This window comes from Phalacrocorax aristotelis, chromosome 14 (genome assembly GCF_949628215.1).
Source record: "Phalacrocorax aristotelis chromosome 14, bGulAri2.1, whole genome shotgun sequence".
Lineage (NCBI taxonomy): Eukaryota > Metazoa > Chordata > Aves > Suliformes > Phalacrocoracidae > Phalacrocorax > Phalacrocorax aristotelis.
In genome coordinates this window covers 14,436,983-14,455,455 of record NC_134289.1, presented here as the reverse complement: position 1 = coordinate 14,455,455, position 18,473 = coordinate 14,436,983, and the positions used below count along the sequence as shown (strand labels likewise).

At 40.8% G+C, this 18,473-nt stretch overlaps 1 long non-coding RNA gene across 1 annotated transcript in view; it reads left to right on the top strand.

Moving 5' to 3' along the window:
• The first annotated feature begins 3,370 nt into the window (after positions 1-3,370).
• LOC142064538 (uncharacterized) overlaps positions 3,371-18,473 on the top strand; it is a 257,272-nt gene continuing 242,169 nt past the window's right edge. Inside the window, exon 1 of the long non-coding RNA XR_012663144.1 lies at positions 3,371-3,496. This is a non-coding gene — a long non-coding RNA (uncharacterized LOC142064538). The remainder of the gene's footprint in view (positions 3,497-18,473) is intronic.

Genomic DNA, 18,473 nt, shown 5'->3' with positions numbered 1-18,473 from the left:
CTAGTAATTAAATTGAACTATAGTATTTCTCATTTCCTCAGTTTCCCAGATGTATCTTCTATTTATTTCTGTTTTCAGGTCACCAAGAACTAGCATTCTTCACCCAAAAGAGTAAAATTTAGAAAGCCTCTGCTCTGAATAGAAAATTAGAAGAACTCAGACATAGAGCTAGTGTCTGCCCTAAAGAAAAATATTTTAGTGGGGTTTTTTTTCCTGGTTTGTTTTGTTTTGTTTTGTTTTTTAACCGAAGTTAATTTCCCCAGTACTTTCAGGGAGTGCATGCCCTCCCTCATTCTTCCCTGCTGGAAGAACGGGGATGTCAGATTAAGCCCTACTGTGATTTACAAATGTGAAACAGGCAAAAGAAGAGATTCTCGCTCTTTCTCAGCTCCTGTTTACATCTATGCCAATGAATAAGAGAGATAAAATGTCAATATGCCCTTAAGGAAATTTGTCCTGATTTCCATTATAAAATGATTAATTTAATTCTCTGCATGAGTCTAAATAGACTGGAGTTAAATAAAAAGACCAATCCTGGAAGTGTGCTGAGACACCAATATTATCACAGTATTAGTAATTTTCCCCGCTTCTTTTTCTAATTTGCCTACAACTTTTCTAGGACTTTGAAATACAGAAAATCCTCAAATCTACCTTTTCAGAAGTCCTGTCTCCATTGAACTTCATAATATTTTTAAGGTTTTGGAGTGAGCAAGCTTTTACTTATACCTTACTTAAATCAAGGTCTTGATGCAAATCAGTACCGTAGATAGGGGAGGTTTGCCTCGCGCCTCGGCCTCCAGAGCTAATCCAATACTGATATGAATATCTCTGCCTGAATTTCCGTTGAGTCATGCATTCATTTCTGTAGCTGTTTTCTGTCCATGTCATGCCTCTGGCATGACAAAACACTTATTTTGAGTCAGTTCCTTCCACTGAAATAAACTGATGTACTCCACTGAAATGTGACCGTTCCCCACTTATTTCTCCCGAGTAAAAGCAAAAAGGAAATGGAAGGAATGCTAATTTTTCTTTAGAAAAGTATCTTGAATTTTCAAAGTCTTATTTAGTTGTACCACTTCATTATTTTTCCTATGCTTAAAAAATCCAGCACACTTATCGTCTATGGGTGGGAACGAAGGCTTTGAGAAGCATTTCTAATAAAAGAACAGTAGCCTGTGAAATGCGCTGCTGTGGTGTGCGGTGAGTATAGTGGTTCACCTTGAACACTTCTTTTATTGAATACTTCGGGGCGCGGATGCTTGATTGTGTGTAAAAGCTTCTTATGTATGGTATGGAGACCTTGTGTGCTCCCTCCTTCGTGCCCTTTTCCTCCTCCTCTTTTTATTCAAGGATGCAGCTGCCAGACACAGAGCTGTGCTCCTGTACAGTCTTCCCAGGAGGCCTTGTGAAATCAAGTTGCTCGCTGTGTGCCAGCATGGCTTTTGTTCCTTCGAAGACAGAGCTAGGAGCCTGTTTCCACTGCCAAGAATGCAGGCAGACTATGCTGAAAAAGAAAGAAAAAACCCCTCTATTTTATTCACTGCACCATTTCATCTCTTCAAGTAGCTGGCATCTGCAGCTGGTTGTGGCAGGGAAAACCTACAAACATCGCACTTGATGTTAATAAATGTGTTTGCCATTAAGTGGCTGTTGTAATGCTTTGCTTGTTTGCCTTTCTGTGTGCACTTTCATCCTTCACTGTAACACTACTGCTGCCTTGTAATTTGTCTCAGACATTTACATTGCTGGTTGCAGGTATACAAACCTCTTAGATCAAGTAACTGCTCAGACACTTGATAAAAGGATCCGTTTAGGGTCTTTCCTATTCTGTCTGCCAAATTCAAGCACAGCCTTGATGCGTGGAATACAAACTGCCTTATAGTCATAGACCACATTTCACTTCTCCTTGACTCCTGACTGAATGGTACAAACCATTAAGGAGTTTATGTGAGATCTTTAGTGAAGCCGCCGATTTTACCAGAGTCTAACGATGTCTCCTGTGACAGCTTTCTATCTCTCCAGAACAGCTGGAGCAGCTATTCCTAGAATCCTCTGAGTGAAGTCCATATTTCAAATAACTGAAAGAGGATCATATAACAGCGCTCTCGGTGGGATGGCAGCCATTATCTCCTCTTGAGCATGCCTGCTGTAGAGAGAGAAGGCATCTCAAAACAGCACATCTGCAGTTCTTTCAGTTGTTGGGGAAATGTTTTCATACATATGGAAGGGACAGCTCTGCACCCCTCTCAAAACGACCCTCTCTTCTTTCTCGTCTGTGCAAATGGGGACAACCTGATAAAGTCAGGCGTGTCTTAGAGACTGACTAATGAAAGTGCTTGCAACAATTTGGACCCGGTCTGTACATAGAAGAGGATGCAGGCTGCGTTCTGACGCTCTGCTTAAGCAGCCTGTCTTTTTTCAGAAAAGCATATAAACGTATGTTTAACCCTCAGGGACTTTAGCAGGACTTAAGCGTGCATTTGATAAGGTTAGGTGCTGTACTGAACCGGGATGACTTGAGTGTGCAGGAGCCTGAAAGCAATGATACGTATGAGACAAGGGGCGGGGGGATGAGGGGAAAGTCCTGCTCAGGTTCTCTCCATTACCTCTGGGCAAAGGTTGTACACTATGAACGGATGAAAGAAGAGGTGGGAAGATGTAGGTCCTTTAAATATGTTGTCTTTCACATGGGCTTATGGATTTGGCCCTGCATGTAATAGAAGGTATCGTAGCAGGCAAGTGTAAGTGGAAGCTAATGATCTTTCTCATAAAAGTGTCCTGCTTTTATTTAACAAAGCGCAAGACAATAAGTTGTGGCAGTCCCTTCAGCTGCCATCAGTAACGGTAAGCTTAGTGTTTTGAAAATACTCCAGCTTATGGCAGCATGGTTATGCGAAATCAGAGCAGTCGGATGGCTGCAAAGCAACATAACCAAGGTAACTGAAATTAAATTGCCTGTGTTGGAAGCTGATGGCTTTTTGGCATTCTGGCCCGTGAACGGTCTAACTTCCAGTGTTACGGTAGCCTCACAAACGCATGCTATTCTGGGCTGAAAGGGGGTGTGCTGTTTGTAAAGGAATAAGCAGGTTTGCATTGCCCCCACGTGCATTCTGCCCTGGTAGTCTTTCTTCAGCTGAAATCACTTGCTTTTTTTGTCTGGCTGGCCTCCGAGGGAGACAGGGAGACAGGCTTTCAGTGCCTTTCAGTTCAGCAGCAGCAAAGCAGCTTTTCATAGTGGAGCACATGTAACTCATATGCTAAAGAGTGAATGAGTAGCTAAAATACCTCCCTAAGAATTACATAAATTAACTTAATGACCTTTGGATTAAAAGTTTAGCAGTGTAGAAATATAACAAGCAGGAAACTTCTCAGACCCATACAACCCGGGAGTATGAAGAGAGTATGAAAATAGTAATAGGAGAAAATGAGGCAGAGACTACACCGTATTGTAAGGGTCTGGGGGCAGATCTATAGCCGATGGAAATCAGGAAGCAAGGTAAGGAGGGAAGGACATCACAGCAAAATTACATGGTATGGGTCCAGGCTTGTCTTATATCTCGTTTCTCAGGAATCACCTGAAGACTGAGATCGATTCCTCAAAACGGCTTGTCTCCCTTGCACCAGAGAAAAAACCAATAGCAAAGGATCTCTCTAGCAAGTGTGGAAATGCTGAGAGACACCTCTTTGGCTCTCCCCACCTTTAGGATTCCTTGTAAAGCCAATCATTCTGGATAAGACAGGGGGGACGGCTATCTTCAAGCTGCAACAGTGGTGAAGGGCCAAGGGGAGCCGACAGTTAGGGATACATAAGGGGTACAAAAGACCAGCATCCCCAGAATGGAATCATTGCTTGCTTTTGCTTCATCTTTTTACCAAGCAAACCTGAACTGAGCACTTTGTTGCTATTATTTTCATTTGCACTCATATGTTCTTTTAGATGTTATAGGTAGGTCAACTTTACTGTCTTTTACCTGTCCCATCTTGATGGCATGGCATAAGCGTTCTTGTTCTTTAGGCTTATCAAGAGGTCTGTAGGTTGCAACCAAGTAACTAGAGGTATTTTTGCATATTCTGAGAGAAGGGGCAGAAGAATCTGGGGCAGTGCCCTCAGCTCTTCTCTGCACTTTAGCCAGGCTTTGCTATCTGCCATTTTCTGACTCTGAACTTTCACTGTTCTAATTCAGTGTTTCAAGACACGTGAGTGGTAGGAAGGATATGTTTTGTAAGGTGTAATTATCTCTTTTTAGCAGTGAGCTCCTCAATGCTGCTTTGATTGTGATACCTCCACATCGCCTGATTAAATCAAAGCCAGGTTAGAGCATTAGGATTAAGGACGTAAATTAATTGTAATTACATCAGAGCCAGCCAAATTAGCGAGTCATCAGTAATATAAGCAATGCTAAATGGCATCTAATTCTGTATAATAATTAATTGGGTTCTTCTACTAAATAAGACCCGACACATTGGTCCTTTATCAATCCACTAAAGGCTGGTTAGCCTTGGGCGCTTCTGACATGAAACAATTACAAAGGTTCCTAAAAAAAAAACCAAAACATGTTTTTCCCCATTTTCATTTTAAGCTCCAACACCCTGCATTTACATGCTTCTCCTAGTTTTCTATTAATTAGGTCCTTCCACTTGGATTTCCCTTAATCTCTCTGCCTGTCATCCTGGACAGCTGATTGCTAAAATTATGCTGCCCACAGAGCTTGGAGAAAAAGAGTCTAACAAGCTGGAAAGGGCAACCAGAAAATGACCAGTGCTGGTCATTTGACCAGAATGACTGTTCAGGAGAGGGCTGATTTCTGAGGCAATATCAAAGCCAGGTAAATAAAGGTAAAAAGGAGACCTTTCTGTAGGGGTAAATATTTCTATAGGGGTAAATATAGAGTAAATATCAAGAAGGCAAGAAATTATTTCAAGGGACATCCAGTTACAGACTCAGGAACTCATAATTTAGGCTGGATATCAAGAAATTTCCTCTCTCCCCTCACCCTTGACAGGGAGATACATGAAAACTGGAATAAAACCTCAAGGGAAGTGGTGGGATCATCAATATGTAGTCTTTTGAAACCAGTCTACAAAAAAACCCCACTAGCAGACATCCTGTAGAGTACAGTCTTAAATTTGCAGGTGGCTGGGCTAGCAGATCAATAGGTCTTTATCATTTCTAACAGCAGCGGGTCTGTTCCATATCTATTCTAGAGATGCTGCTGTTGGCTTCTTACCCCTGGAAGTGATTTGTTTCTTGTTTGTGTGACAGATGAAATGCACCAGCTAGTCTCTCAGAACCGCATGGTTGCCCTCCTGCTGCTCCAAAAGCTTTCCAATTACAGATCCTGCACAAAGGAAAACATATTATCTGTTCTGAGGCCTTGGATGCAGTCTGGCTAACCTTTGTTCAGGGCAGGACCTCAAGGGAAGCAAAGCAAACCCGAAACCACCTTTGTATTCTTCAGGTCCATTGAGTTGCCAGGAAGTAGCTTGGCATTGCTCCTAGCAGTCTCGGAGGACTTGAACAGTGTTTACTGTAATTCTGGGTGCTGTTGTACTGTAAGTATTGCATACCACAGATCTTCCTAAACTATTTTCTAGTTACATCATGGGTAAGTTGAATTCATCTGTTTCATTTTAAATTGCAACAATTAGGATCTGTGCCACATTTAGTATCAACGTTCTAGAAAACTGTCTTTGGATATTAAACCCAGAATCCCATCCTTCCTCGGTGGTTTTGCTCAGAAGGAGGTTGCCAGAGCAATCAAATCTGAGACACAGAATTGTTATCTGTTCAGTTTTTCACAGTATTCATTCTTAGCCATTTACAAATATAGCAAGAACTGCACAAATCCAGGTTTGTTTGCTGTTTACTTACTCTGAACAGTGCATAATTTTCCTCTCGGTGTGTATCTAGGTTTGGGTACAGCCAGTGGGGTGGTGCCACCTTGCTGGCTGTAAAGCGGATTCGTCGCCCGGTGTGTGTTGAGCCAATAATCACACACTCAGCAGAGACATCATTTATTTCAGGGTGGCGCAAGACTGGGTGCTCGGTGGTTTTCCACAAATCAAGCACCCCGAAGCCAGTTACCTCATTATATTTATACAATAAGTCCATATGTGTTCTGCTTATCTAATGCACATTCATTCTACTCTACATAGGCTGTGTAATGGCATTAAGTCGCTCCTCTTGGCTCCACTTCAGATTCTTCTGCGCATCTTTTCCTCTCTTTGGGGGTCCTTAGTGATCTTTACAGATGAAGTACCCTTACCCTTTCCACGCATATACTGTCGTGTGTTACACAAGGATGATTCAAGGCTGTTTTCTCTTGCCAACTTTCCATAATTCTCTTCTAAAAGGAACTCTTGTCCTTGATTAAATGGATCATCGCTGATGGCCCAAATATCCCATCCCTAAGCTTAGGTTAAATATTAAAGGAGTTTGGATTTATACTAGTTAAACGTGTACAATACTTGTTCTTTCCAAGGAGGGGGTTATTCTCTTACAACCTGGTGAACTCAGAACCCTGGAAGAAGCTTCCCGCCCCACTGCTGTTTTGCTGAATGCGGCGTTGCTCACGGTTCCCTCCGCCTGCCCGCAGAAACGCACATCTCTGACAGAGATGATGCTTAAAAGGAAACTAGACCCGTAGTGCAGAGATTCAAGGAAAGTAGAAAGAGGAGCATCTGGAATCATCTCATGTGTAGGGAACAGTCCCTGGAGACCACTTTTAGAGTGGGTGGGTTGGTACTTCTGAGAGAAGTAGACTGAGCAGATTTGTGGCAAGTGCTGTGGAGTGTAGCCCATTCTTCACCAGCTCTGCAAAGGCGTAGGCTTTAGACAGATAGTCATTTTACAAACAACTGGAATGATTAAAGTCATTGCCTCCAACCTACAGCTTGCTTTGTTGATCAGTCATTTAAGGTGAGTTTACCCTTTGTGTCTGACTGGGCTGAAGTAGATTAGGGAGCACTCACACATGCTTTTCTTCCAGCTAAGCAGCAAGAGAAAGGAAAAAAACCTGATTTAAACTGAGAAGTAATCAGGACAGCAAATTCAGCCCCAGAGAAGGCCACCTGAATGTGCCCTTGTGTGCACTTTTGAATGAGGTGCTATGTCAATAGGCTTAACGCAGTGTGCAAAGTTACCTCTCTGTATGACTTTATGGGTCAGGGACTTTGTGTTTTGCAGATGTAAAACTAAAGGCCAACATGCCTCTGCGTGGCTCTTTTTTGCCGTATGTGTATCTAAGAGTGCCGCCTCTAAAGGAAAAAATGGTGCCTCTGAATTTAATGTGAGTTATACAGCCGACTATCACTATATGTTGTTCTCCTTTTCGGCAGAAGTTTTTCCTTACCTTTCAAAACAGTTAACTAAGATATGATGGAAAGAGTAAATAGTCCTGAAAAAGTGCTTCTTATAATAATGTATCCCTTGTCCAGCAGCTGACACCTTCTATTCAATGTCTGTATTTAAAGCTAACAGCTGGTTTTATTTTAAAATATTTCTGAAGTGTTTAATCTTTTTTCTTTTAAATTATTTTTAACATAACTCAGTGTTGTTGTGCTTTTCCTGTAATATTCCCCATGGAGAAGTCCTCTTCATGGTCACGCTCTTTGTGGTAGAGCGTGACAGGGTATCTTTGTAATACATTTGCCTGATTGTCAGATATCGTGAATTCAGCAAAAATGGTAGCTGGGGTGAGACCTGCTCCTATCTGCTCTACACGATTTTCTCCAAAGATTGCTCGCTCCTGAATTCACCTACTTTTAAAACCTGCCAGTGCTAGTTCTCTGTGAAGTAGAGCCAGCGTTATGGCATTTTTATAAATAAAATCCAGTGACATTGATAGCCCTGTAATCAATTACTTGGCCACTTGGCCAAAGATCTGTTATACTGTAAATGTTTATACACTCAGAGTGCCTCAAGGCCTGCATAATCATTTGGCATACACCATTTGGTCCACAAGTGTAGTGTGGCCTTGCTTACAAAATGCGTCCGTGATGGCAATCGGTAGCAGCATACTGCGATGTTCACAGGGTAACAGAAACAGTAAATTTAGTCCTGGGTATGACAGAATAGGTGAGCAATCTGAGAATCTTTTAACTGAGTTATTTTCTACTGAAATATATGGTCTTATGAAAACATATGTGAATGGGTAGATGTGGAAATATGTGCAGACACAGACACATCTATACCAGAAATTACATTTTTATGCATTTTATAAAAATCTAAGGAGACTGATCATTGAAATTCTTATTAATTGAAACACTGAATGCCTTATGTTAAAATATGAGAGATGTTATAGCGTACACGTTTGGGAAACGCAAGATGAAAGGGATAAAAACGTTCCTTGTTCAGCTGTGCTGCAGAGCACAAGAGTGAGAGGAAAGAAAAAAAATCATCAATAAAGAAGATTCTCCCTCTAAGTCAGATTTGTTAGTCTCTTGGCTTGCGCGCTGCCTCCTGCATTGCCAGTGTTACGCTGCCACGAGAGCTGCCGTACAACTACTTGTAAAATGAAGAAAAGGTTTGGTATGTTCAAACTATCTGTGTGTGGCAAGCTCTCAAAATTATCTGTCGCACAGTATAAGGCACCAAAATTGAAAGCAAAAATCTGTTGCTTTTTAATACTCATTTCTTGATTTTTTTTGGCACCTAACTAATGTTCATTGACATGTGGGGTTACCAGTATAGCTCTTATCAGTCAAAAAAAGAAGCAGAGCAAATAAATTAGAGGTAGAAAATGAAAAGACATCCATAAGATATACAGTTTTTCTTTACCAACAGAGGGACATGGAGGTGCTGGAGTGTGTCCAAAGGGTGATGAAACTGGGGAAGGGTCTGGAGCACAAGTGTGCTGGGGAGCGGCTGAGGGAGCTGGGGGGGTTTAGCCTGGAGAAGAGGGGGCTGAGGGGAGACCTCCTCGCTCTCTGCAGCTGCCTGAGAGGGCCTGGAGTGAGGGGGGGGGTTGGTCTCTACTCCCAAGTAACAAGTGATTGAGAGGAAACGGCCTCAAGCTGTGTCAGGGCAGGTTTAGATTGGGTATTAGGGAAAATGTCTTCTCTAACAGAGTGGTCAGGCGCTGGCACGGGCTGCCCAGAAGGGTGGGGGAGTCACCATGGACAGGTGAAAATCTAGGCCACTTCTCTGCAGGTGAATTAGTAACGTAGCCACAGATAACTTGATCAGAAAAGCTTTAAAGCATTCTCATAGTGAGGAACCATTCTTGTTGAAAGCAGTTGCAAAACTTTTCTTGGGGTTTCTGGCTGTGATTTAATAAAGCAGACCAGAGCCGGATACATCTGTTCCAGATGTTCAGGGGGTGGCAATGAAGCTGTGTCTGTAATATGTTTTTGCTTGTGGCCTGTACAGTGCAGTCAAGGGCAGCGATGCTTAGGAAGGGTTGATTGGGGCAGGATGCTTATACCAGGAATGATCCCTTATGTCTGGGAAACTTCTATGCTTTTTAGGTGAACCGTTATGTTTTTCATAAATTAGTTTAGGAGAGCAAGTCAACAACTTATTGTCCCAGAATCAGAAGAAAGCAAAGGTCTCTTAAAACAATTTGATTTATACAGATGAGAATCAGAAATTCAAATATATTATTGATTTACCTGTCCCACCTTGGGAATGCTTTGCCCTCAGGTGCATCCTGATGGCTCAAATTAAGTAGGTAATTTCAAACAATTGCATTACAATGAAAAGAAATTAAGACATTTTGAAATTAATGTCAACTGGCCTGATTTGAAATATCATGCTCTCAAGAATTAGTTCCTTTTGAGGTACCTTCCTATTAGGGCCAAGCTGGAATTCAGCTGAGCTGAAGCATAAGAGCTGGTTTCACAGGCTGGTGGTGGTAGGAAGTACAGAATGTTTGATTGCTTGGTCAGGATTTTTAACAGGTTAAATAATCCTACTACTAGGACACAGGGCAGGAACTGTAGGATACAGAGGTGAAAATGTAAGGATCTGAAAGCCAGATTTTTAGAGGTATGACATTTTTAAAGGCCTGATTTGCAGGAGGGACTTGGATTCAGCACTCTAACTTGCAAATGACTGGCAAAGTCAAAAGCACAGGCCCAGAGCCTCAAGGGGCTAAAAACACCTAATACTGAACTTTGACAGAACTCACTCCATTCAGCCTAGGGATACAATCCCTTCTTCACCACAGCCCAGGTGTCTTGCTCCTCCTAGATGTGTGTAATGATCATGCTGCTTCTACTCATACCTAGAACTTCCTCCACCTTTTAAAGAATGAAACTATTAAATGTCTGCCTTATGCTTAACACATTCAAGATCCTCAAACTGGTCTTTTCTCCTCCTACCTTCCCAACAGGCTGTTTGTTAGAAGCACTGAAAAAAACAAATGTGCACTGCTGGGAATGAATTCCAAGCATCACAGGGAAATCATGATTCCTTTAATTCCAAAGCGCACTGAAAGGGAGAGCTGATGGCTGTATCCTTTCATGTAGTTCTTAAAAAGTGGCTAAAAACTACAGGGTAAAATGGTTGAAGAATTGGTGTTCTGTCTTCTGGAGGGGGTTGTACATGTTCTGAGTAGGTCAGGTAAAACAGATTGAGGAAAAAGATCAGATTTGTGATTTTTTTTATGGGACTTAGGTAAGAGATTAGGTAGTTTACCTGACAGTGTCTATGGCTTTTGATGGTGCCTTCAAAAATTGTGTTTCTCTGCTTGTCCAGGGTTTACAGGAAACTGTGGTGCTTTTGAAATGTATTTGTCATCAGGGTTAGTTTGGAATTGAGTTGTTTATAAATTTTATTTGGATTTTACATACGCATCCTACAGAAGCAATTGGCAACCTGCCCTTAAGTGGGGTTTTTGTGCACTTCAGCCATTGATTTTTGTAGGTAGCAGGCAGGTATGTATTTATACCCCTCGAAAACTGGACCTGGAACCTCTGAACACCTGTCCTTAGAAGTGCAAAAATCACTTTGGAAAAGAGGATTCTATTCCCTGGCCAAAATAATAAATATAATCCCTGGGATTTACAACACATAAACACCTTCTTCTTTACCTTTGCTAAATGCTTTATTCCTTTATTGACACATTTTGTACTGCACCAAGGACTATGATTTAATTGTGCATACTTTCATTGTATGAGGAAAAGAATACTCGTCGTTAGCTGCAGAAAGTAAAGAAACCAACTCTAACTTAATAACGATCTGCAAATAGTGTAAAGCCACTTTATGTTGGTAAAAAGTAAAGAAATTATAGCAACTATGGCAAAAAATGCTTAAATAAAGTACAGTGTCTGTCCAAGTTTCATGATAATTCCAGTATAGAGAAGCAAAGCATCAAAGCTTGAATTTACTGTGGCTCAGTATATTTTATTCCAGTTTTAAATACCTGTCCTCCTGGCAGTAGAAGCCTGTTTCTTGACATCAAACTGTGCCTAGACTAGCACAAACAACTAGTACTGGGAGGAATAACGGTAGCGTCTTCTGATTCAACCTTAGGAGGCCTAGGCAAATTGCATTTTAGCAAGCCAGGTAATAAAAAAAAAGGTTTTTTAGGTCTGCTGTATCTGAACTTCAGTAGTTATTGTCCTGCTCCTAACAATGAAACGGAAAAGGCTTGTTATTCTAACACTCATTTCAGGTGCCTGTCTTTTCATTACCATGGAAATTACAGCTATGAGCAGTACCATTAAAAAAAAAAAAAAAAGAAGGGGGGTAAATGCATGTTTCTGAGTTTCAAATGGCTGCTTAAATTACACCACTTAAAGAAATTTCTCTCTTTAGTTCAACACAAATCTATTTTATATATAAGCAAAGAAAGTTACTATGTTAATGTAAATAATTAACTATGTATAGATAAGACGACCAGATGCTTATCCTCAGTTTGAGTCATCATTCATCTGGTTATCTTAAAACATTTTGTAACTCTCAGTACGTTTCACATCACCTGAGACATTTAGGACATACTTTACAGAAGCTCAGGTGAAGTGACTTGCTCAGATTCGTATAGGAGGTCAGTAGCAAAATAAAGACTAGAATCCTCCAGTCTCACTCCTAGATCCCTTCTCTAGCCATCAAAATCTTTTTACTTTGTGGCAATTTTATTTCACCAAACAGAACATATGTGAAATCTTGAAATTCTAAGTTTTCCAAATAAATTAATAAAATTATATTTAATAGTTGTGATGTTGGACGGGATGAATCATGGTTTGCAGACACAGCATTGTTGAGATTTTTCCCCTCCTTACCAACATTCTCTTGGGAAAGGTTTGCCTCATACATATTCAGATGTGTCACATCCCGCGTGGTCTTTCAATTGAAACTATGTTTTTCTTCTTTCTGCACCATGCTTGTTTTGTACATAATTGCGTACAATAACGCCTTTTAGAATTGTCCCTCACAAATTGGGATTACAAACGAGTGAAAGCTGCAGGGACGTGTCTTATATATGGCTTCAATCTTTCACTTTCTAGATAGGTTATCCCTCTTAAAAGGTAGGGACCTGGTCCAGGGGGAGTCTTTTGTTCCCAGTTGGAAAAGGAATTTGAAATGGGGTTTGTTACTGTGTGGCCTATGACTGTAACGAGGTGAAATGTAAGAAAGAGGGAACACCACAAAAAATCCTGTTGGATGCGTTTTTGTTTCATGAACTGATGAGAAGGGAGGGCAAGCTTTCAGGTGGGGAAAGACTTTTGTGTAGTGAAAGAGCTTGGGTAGATCTCAGGAAATTTGTTTCCTGTTCCTGCTTCTTGTTATTGTAAACTTGGGCAAGTGTTCATCATCATGTTCAAGCATAAACTTCATCTGTATATGCCTCTGCTGCTGGTGTGTAAAATGGAGATAACCACTACTTTTGTCCATCTTGCCCGTTTTGTGTCTAAGCTTACTGGGGAAGATGCTTATGAAGGTGCAGAAGAACACTTATGCTATGTGTTTTTTGAGGAGACACTCTTCAGTAGGGCCCTAATCTCACCCAGGTTCTCTGAGTATTTCTAGTTATGACAAAAATAATAAAACCTCTCCAAGTTTCTGCAGGGCTGCACACTGGGTTTCATAGCTCTCTATTACTGTTGTAAGGCCAGAAACAGTGCAGTTATGTTTGGAGGCTGTCTAAGAATCCGGACATATTTGTTTGGTGCTTAATTTATTTCCCCCATGACCTAAGACTTTACATTGTTTATGAAAACTAGGTGGAATCAGAGGGCTGTGTCCTGTGTACATGCACACAACATCGTTGCACTCCCCAGCCAGGTTTTCCCCAGTCCTTAGGTACTTTTAGGAATCCTCCTGCTCCTCCTTATGATAAGGTGCAGAGCCACCATTAACGTTAATGAGAACTGTATGCACACTTGGAGGAGAGAATCCATGCCTCTGGGCATACAGAATTGCAATCAGACCAAGACTTCTTCCGCATAACACAGGGTATGCATAGAACACGGTAATAAACCTGAGAGGCAAAAGACTTAGGAGGGCGTGTGCATTGCTCTGCAGGGAAGCTCTGCAGAACCTGGAAATCTGGGCCGACATGGAGAGAAACATAGATGGCAGGCAGGAGGAAATGTCATACTTGGGGAGCACATAGGCTAAAGTATGTCTGTAACTGATGGTTTGGCATTCCTTTGTAGTATACAATCAAGACATGCTGCTGAGAACGATTAGCTGCAGAAGCAAGATGCTAACTTTTTCCTTTAAATTTCTTTTTCCTTCCTGCATGGGGCTTAGAGGTTGCTCGGCTGCCTCTGACTTTCCAGTGACCTTGCATTAGGTTGTAGTGAAGAGGAATAAACTAAGGGAAGGCAAGATTAAAAGGCGTATCATTATATTTGAGGGAGTGGAAATTGAGTGCTAGGAAAGTGCAGAAGGGTCTAGTGCCTGTGCTCCAGTCCTAACTGACTTCCTCTGAAACTAGTTTGATTCGCATTAGATCCCACTCTTCAAAATAAAGCAAAATTTTATATTTTTCTTTTTAAGTTTTCAAACCCACAAAGTACTGGGTAACTTTTCCCAAGTAAGGACTGAATGTAAGCATATGATTAGCAGAAAAGATTCCAGCAGCTCCTTAACTTCAGGTACTGGGGGAGATGGCTTCTGTGGGAATGCTCATTTGTCTAGACTATTTTTCTGGATAAAAGGCAGAGTGTTGAACTAAAGAGTTAGGGACAGTCTTTATGGATGGTTACATTATGGGGCCTGTCTTTTGAGGGATGAGCATACCCTGAGGGATTGCACCAAACCAGGTTTCTCCTGAAGCCATCTGAGTTAAGGACTTCGCTACATCAAAGGATTAAACCTTATTCAATAAAGTTGAATACAGAGAATTGAATATAACTGGATTTAAAGCACATTAAAGACTTCTCTCCATCATTAGAAAGGCTGGATCGCCTCTTACGTCGCAGTTACAAAGCTATCCTAACAGTAACTTATTGACCTGTAAAGAAAAACCAGGGACTTTTCAGCCATACCAAGTGTTTCAGTCCCTGAATACTGGGGACACCAAGGTCTCTTCTCTGCACAGGTAGGAGGAAGAGGAAGACACAACTGTGGCCTCTCCACACAACTGTGACTTGCAGCCACTCTGAAAGCTGTGGGGCCAACGGCATTGATGGTAGTTAGAGAAACCTTTTGGAAGCTGTAATTTATACCATTTATGTTCAATGCACAGTTAATCTATGAAATGAAGGAAAACGAAGGCAATTTAGATCCATCCGTCCATAAAATAGGTCACCAAAGAGCTGGTTTAGTATGGCATTAGTAAGAGCATAGTTGTGATGAGATAACGCTGGAATGTGATCAAATGAATGTATATAATTTCATGTAAACAATGGAAGCGGCTTTTAGTGGAATTTCGTAAAGAACGACATCAGATCAACAATGAGCCAGTTTCTAGACTATTTAATGAATGCCCTGCGTTTAGTATTGGGAATGGAAGTCTGCATATGCCTGTAGCTGATTTATAATTAAAGAATAGAAGGTGCAGCTGAAGAGCAGAACTACGAAACGTGCATTCAAAGCATTAGGAATAGCCTACTCGTTTAGCGATGCATTATTGTAGTACTTTCTCTTGGATATCTCTTTAGTTTTCTCAAGTTAAATATGATACATATGGGAAATAGATTGAAGTACATTAATTGCCTTATTCATCACATCATTAAAATTATAGGTCTTGCTGCAGACTAGCTGCAATGTCTTATTGTGTTTCTGGTACACATCATTAATAAAAGCACTCCTGCTAGTGGTATGCAAAATGTACTTTCTAAATAACTGCACAGTGATTTGGGGCTCACTTATGCAACATATTGCTACAAACTATTGTAATACCCCTGGCACTCGCTTAAACTCATCGGGCTAGTGATGGAATTAATGAGGCTGGTGCTGCTGCAGTATGCGGAGCACGCTCAGCTCCTTCGCTGCTCTTTGTCTGCAGCCAGGCTCTTGTCTTTCAGAGCTGGCTGCCGCTCTGTCTCCAGGGCTGAGCCTAGGATCAGATAATGAACAGCATATCAGTGCAGCGGAGGGGGTAGGGGGTGATGGGAGAAGACTTATTATTCCTTCACTCTCAAACAAAACAAAATCATTGAACTGTCAGGGTCATTAAGGACCCTGGGGTTGTCATGGAAACGACCTTTAGGGGTTTATGGCTGTTAATGCATGAGTGACTGTCTGCATTATATGTGTGTGGAAGGGGTCACCGTTTTCTTGGTGGCTTCTAAAAAAAGCTGGATTGGATGGCTAATGTTCAGAAAGAAATCTCTGTGCTCCGTGGTGTGACTAACTATTTTGAATGTAGCAGATTTTGAAGGGGCAGGCGGGCATGAAAAGCTTTACTGACAAATATTTAGACAGAAACATAATTACTCTTGAATTTTGTTGCAGTAGCAATGCAACTTGGTTTTCCAAGTTTCAGGAAATAAAGTCAGATTCCCTCATCTTTTTAGGATGTTTGAAAAAGAAAAAACCCTGAAAGCAAATAATTTTGCTTCAGATTATTTCAGGATAGCAATACAGACCACTACCCACGAACTGGCAATAAATTTTGGAGCTGTCACAGCCAGAGAGAGAAAATGTTAATGTACGCAGTTAATAAAACCCTCCTCGTCCTCACACAGGCTTCCCCTACAATCCTGGGCAAGTCGTGTAACTGTTGGTCCTGGTAAAGTCAATGCAAACCCTCAATTGACTTCTAATTTCTGATAACAATATTTTTTGAAAACGAAGGCCATTTGATTTCAAGGATATGGTTTTAAGGATATAAGTTCCCAGAAAGAGAAGTTACGGTAAAAGTATGCCAAACATCAATTTTGCCTAATTTTTTACACCCTCAACTGAAAGTTATCCTGGCATTTTACTTTATCAGCTGCTCTCTGCTGGCTGATTAACAAGTAGAAGGTTATACTTCAGTTTTCAGTAGAGACAACAGCACTTGTCTCTATAGGAAGAGATAAAAGAAGGGGGAGGGAGAGACAAAGAGGCAGCCAAGCAGGGATGATATTAATGATTCCCTTTATAGGCAGTGAGGAAGCACCAACCACCCAGAAGCCAGAAATACTACAGATGAGGAACATTGGTAGAGATTTTTTTACTCACTTCTTTTAATTGCATGGCACTTAATGTCTCTTCTGTTTGACTCTTCAGATCTTTATTCCTGCAAAAAGTTCTGTGTTTACAGCATATTGACAAAGGAGCTGGATTCTTCTTCCTCACCCCGCTTGTTAGATAAATGAGTGTGATTGCCAGGTTAAAACTGGAGGTAGAGTTTTACTTAACCCGTGTTGTAGGAGAGGAAGCCTAAGTTTGGCAATGCTGAACTCAGTACCATTGATTTCACAGGTTTGTTTTTTTTTTTTGAGTTGTCCCAGGAAAATCACATCATCTTTCTTGACTCTCACCTATCTTCTGTAAAGTAGAAATATTCATGCTTTTATATTTCATACATTCCTTGTGTTAAAGATCATAAGCTACTCGGGTAATACATCAGAAGGCCTGCATAAATATCCCTGACAGCGCTGTCAATAGCAGGATGCTAAACACAGGCGCTTCATGGCCTTATAACCCATCTTCCCTCCCACTTGTGCAGCCTCAGAAGTTTCTTAGAGTGGTTGGGCACAGCAAATACAGTGACAAAGCTGCTGAAGATCAGAATCTTATTAGCTGTATTGGTATGCTTGGGGTATTTCAGAAATTCTGCTTCCTTGTAAGTCACTGGTTACAGCGCATCTTTGTTAAATAGGTTAAGAGGATAAAAGAACATTATTGAATCACTGACACTGGTTGAGCTATGGCTGAACTGGTGTAGCTAAAAAAGGAAGTGTTTTTATTTATGTTGATGGCTGTGTTGAAATATTTAATTAACCTACAGGAAAAACATGTTTGAAGACGGTCTTACTAGGCTTCCTTTCCCCAGACTGTTTATATGTCAATGGCTAGTGTTTTGGATTTGACATTTGCTAGCCAAAATTCTCTTCAGTGTTGTCTTGCTTCTTTATAGCTTCTTGTAATGAAGGAAAACAAATTGTGAAAGCTCAGGATTGAATTTAGTCAAGCTCAGTGTCAAAATTGTTTAAATGCAAAGCTTTGCATTAGCCCAAATTTCCTTAAACTGGGGCAAATGCACACTGAAAGCTTGTAGGCTTTAAGAACTGTTGATCTGACACTCCAGCCACCTGCAACACTGGTTATAATCTCTTCTTGATATCTTGTCTCCCCTCCTTGTTTTTTCTCTTCTCAATTTCTGCTGCTTTTCCTGCTCCTCCTAGCATTCCGGGTCTCTGCTTCTCCAGGATCTCCTCTCCCCTTGCACTGCACCTCACCACTGGCTGCAGATTTGGAAAGTTAGAGAATTAGGGTAGGTTATTTTGCTTTTCTCTAAGCTGAAAATAGCACAGGAAATGCATATGGAAGTCCATCTTGAGCACCTTACCATGGTTACTTCATTTTCTCTCGTCTTGTATTTAGTCAAAATTCCCACCGATCACCTTGATATTAAGGCTAACAGTGCGTTGGGGCTTTTTTAAATACGGAAGGTATAGTAAATGTCTGAATGTTTGTTGATCAAATATATTCCCAGCCTAAGACCAGTCTCTGAAATAAATTTTTGTGTGCTAGGTAGGCTGAAAAAAGTTTGATGTACATAATTCTTACTGGATGACTCTTTTCTTTACATTTGTTGATAGACTCTTAGTATTCAGAGATCATCAGAAATAACTTAGAATCTAGACTCCCTCCTAACATATTTTATTATCTCTTAGAAAGATGGTTATAGAATTAAATGCAGACATAAAGATTTAGAGAAATATCCCTTTGTCTACTGTTCTACAAGTTGCCATATGTTTCAATGCACTAATTTTCTGCAGCCTCTTCCTGTTCCTGCTATTTTGGGTAAATATAGTATCTTTCAACAGTTGAATAATTCAGATAGTTTGCATCTGCCTCGCTAGTTGCAATAATGCAGAAGTATATTGCAAGACTTGCTTTTGTCAGTAATATTTTCCACTCAGAT